The 3,510-nt window shown below is 35.2% G+C and overlaps 1 non-coding gene across 1 annotated transcript; it reads left to right on the top strand.

Moving 5' to 3' along the window:
* Nucleotides 1-450: 450 nt before the first annotated feature.
* Nucleotides 451-524, top strand: TRNAA-UGC. Its single transcript has one exon. It is a non-coding gene; the product is annotated as a tRNA-Ala (tRNA).
* Nucleotides 525-3,510: the final 2,986 nt, after the last annotated feature.

Below are 3,510 nucleotides of genomic sequence, written 5' to 3'. Positions count from 1 at the left end.
CCATTCATATTCCATTAGTGAGAACTAGAAAAACAAAGGAAAGAAAACTGAGAAATGGAATCCAATGTGAGGTAATTGCCTTGACAAGTCTACACTATAAAAAAGGAAAACAAAAATTTTGATAGACTGGTAAACATTTATGCCGTCTCAATCAAGTTATGGATTTGAGCATTTATCATAAAATAATGGCAATATTCTTAAAGAAAAATATAAGAAACAGTAGGGAGTGATATAAATTACTTTAACTGACATATAAAAATTAGATACAGGAAATATGTATTCAAAAAATAAATTAAGTCAAGAGCTAATGACAAAATGATCTTTGGTGGTTGAAGTGTAAATAAAAGAGATCATTAGATTCAAGAGTTTTTAGAAGATAAGACTTGTAGGCTTTAGCAAGATAAATAGATCATGAAGAATAAAATAGTATCAAGAACGAATTGTAAGGGTGGCTCCATAGTGTAGTGGTTAGCACATTTGCTTTGCATGCAGAAGGTCCTGGGTTCGCACCCCAGGTGGAGCCACAGACCACACCCCAGATGCAGCAGGCCCTGGGTGCACTCAGCAAGCATATGGGAGGGGACACCCTGCCTTCAGAGATCCAGTTCTTAAAGAGAAATGGCAACATCCATGGGTCAGGGGTGGAAAGCAGGGACAAGAATTAAAGAGAGGGAAAAATAAAATTAAAAAAAAAAGAATGAATTGTAGGCTCTGACCTATACTTCTGTATGAATAGTATCTCTATTCACTGTCATTGGAAATATGGGAAGAGTACCATACTTTTAGGGGATGCACATGGATATTTCAATTTTGTCATGTAATTTTTAAGACTGTGGCACCTTTGCTACAACCATATTGAAGAGTCATTTTTCACATCATTGGCAAACTCTTACATTAAAGATATTAACGAAAATGTTTGTGTTGGCATATTAGAATATCAAATAAATGACATTCATCTCTTTAATTTTCAAATTCAGAACCAACTCATGGACTGGAGAGTGAGATAGATGGAAATCAAAAAAGTACTTCTATTACTGCTAAAACTAACTGGGAATATGCCTCGAGCCTGGAGACAAGTTTGTTTGCTAATTCTGCATCCCAGAATTAAACTTAGCCACTCATACACAGAGTGCACAATCACAGACTTTTATATATAGTCTTATCCTATAAAATTTTGAGGCATAAAAGAACAAATACCTTCTTTTTGTATGTGAAACTACACTGCCCAGTTTCTTTTCCCAAACTAAGATAAGTCAAATCCTACTTCTGTGTGGGGCTATGAGCAAGAAGAGGGAGTGTGAGTAAGAAGCTAGAGAAAGGCCAGAGTGGCACTGTTGCAACTCTCCCATATGGAAATACAGAGCCAAGTCTTAGTGTTCCATCTTAAAATCTCCACCAGGGCAGATTCCCAAGATTGATTTTTTTCTCAATAGTAATTTAATATTACTAAGTCCTATTTAATTTTTCTCTTAGCCCTTATTTCCATTTAAAATTATTTTACAAAGCTTTTACCTATTTATATCTTTTCACTCCCTCTAAATTTTAAGCTCAAAGTGAATAGCAATTGTTTTGTCTTGTTTACATCTAATCCCCAGAATCTAGAATAGTGCCTGGAAAAAAGGTAAATACTCAATAAGTATTTGCCAAACAAAATAAGAAAGGTCTACAACTCAGTAGGAGAGAGCATATATTGAAAACAGGAGATCTGTGGAAGAGGGTGATAATGGTTCACAATAAGTCTTAACTCCCAGTGTTTATACTCTCTAGCATTGTGATATCACTACTCCGCCTATCAAGAGATAAAATACATTTCCACATCGTTTTGAATTTGATGGGCATCGTGAATTGTTTTGAGCAACAAAACTTGACTAGGATGACTTTGTATAAGTTCCAGAGTCTAAACATCGAGATATATTGTAACTTCTACCTTTGCTCTCTTCAGATATAGACTCTGTGCAAAGAAGTGTGAGTAAAACTACTGAATGATGAGAGACCATGTGGAGAGAAAAGTTCCAGAAACTCACCTATTTCTGCCAAGGCTCTGGACATGAGGGTGAGGTCATCTCTTACTCTATAAGTCCAGACTTACCAGGTGAATAAAGATACATGAGTGAGCCCAAGAGAACCAGGAGAAAGAATTATTCGACCAATACACAGAATCATGGGAAATGAGTTGTGCTACTAAGGCATAGAGTTTGGAAGATGGTTTGCTTTATAAATAATTGAAACAAAGGTTTAAGACAAAGATTGAGATTCTCCAAAATTTAATTGCTAAACAGAGAAAAATTAGACTGCATGGGAAGGTAAAAAAACCTCAGGCGGAGAGATGGAAGAAAAATTAGGATATGTTCTGAAATGCCAAAAAAGAAAAAGAGAGAGAGAGAGAGAGAGAGAGAGAGAGAGAGAGAGAGAATGCCTCAATGAAAAAGTTATCAATGTGTCAAACACTGCTGACAAATAAGGATGAGGTCGAAAAAATTACCATCGATTTAAGGGTATTGATCACTGATGACTTGATAATTATTTTAGTAGAGTAATATCAGTGAAAGTCAACACAGAACAGGTTGAGGAGGGGTGAGAAGATAATAAGCGGAGACAATTAGTACAAGAAATTCTTTTGAGATGTCTTACTGTAAAATGTGGGAGGGAAACAGAGTGGCAACTAGAAGAACTTGTGGATTCAAAGATAGGTTCTTTTCAGTGTTAATGGATTTTTTTCTTGTTGTTGTTAATTTACTATAATTTATCATTTGAATCTACTTAGGAATGACCCAGAGAAAGTGTGAATGTATAGGAGGGAGCAGACATAATCAACATGGTCTAGTTTCTTAACAGGTGAGCCAGGTTGAGGAAGCACAGTTAGAGGAAGTGGCTGCAAGTAAGAAAAGGGAATACCTCCCTTGTTATGACATCTGGAAGGAGGATATAATGCGTACAGATATAAAACTGTTACAAAAGCTTATGGAAAGAAAGTTGTAGTTTCCATTTAATAGCAACCTCCCTCTATTTTCCTCCTGTAAACTAGGAGGCATATTCATTAGATGAAAATTAAAAAGATTGTGAGTAAAAGGGGGCCAGGTTGAAGATTAATTTAAAAAAATTTGAAATAATCATCACACATTTTGGGAATTAAATCGAATTGACCAAAGGAAGATAGAAAGACTTTTGAGCAATGTAGAGATTTCAACTGACAGGAAATTATTAATTTATAATGATTTATTGTGCTGTTATTTTCCCTTATTAATCTTTTCTGAAAATATTTACTGCTCACAGGCATATATAGAGAAAGCGAATAGTTGAGTTCAACCAGAATTATAATTTTTACAAGTAGGTAGGTGAAAAGACAAAAGGACAGGGGAGTTTAAATTATTAATAAGAGTATGGTGGACATTGTAAAAAATTAATAAATTCTAAACTGTATAAAAAGATAAAGGGAGAAAAGGATAAGGATGACCATCTGGAAGAAATCAAGGGCTTGAATGGGCAGGAGGCTCTGAAGAGGTCAAAATG

The sequence above is a fragment of the Pteropus vampyrus genome, unplaced genomic scaffold (genome assembly GCF_000151845.1).
Source record: "Pteropus vampyrus isolate Shadow unplaced genomic scaffold, Pvam_2.0 Scaffold9, whole genome shotgun sequence".
Taxonomy (NCBI): Eukaryota; Metazoa; Chordata; class Mammalia; order Chiroptera; family Pteropodidae; genus Pteropus; species Pteropus vampyrus.
This window is presented reverse-complemented; position numbering and strand designations above follow the sequence as displayed.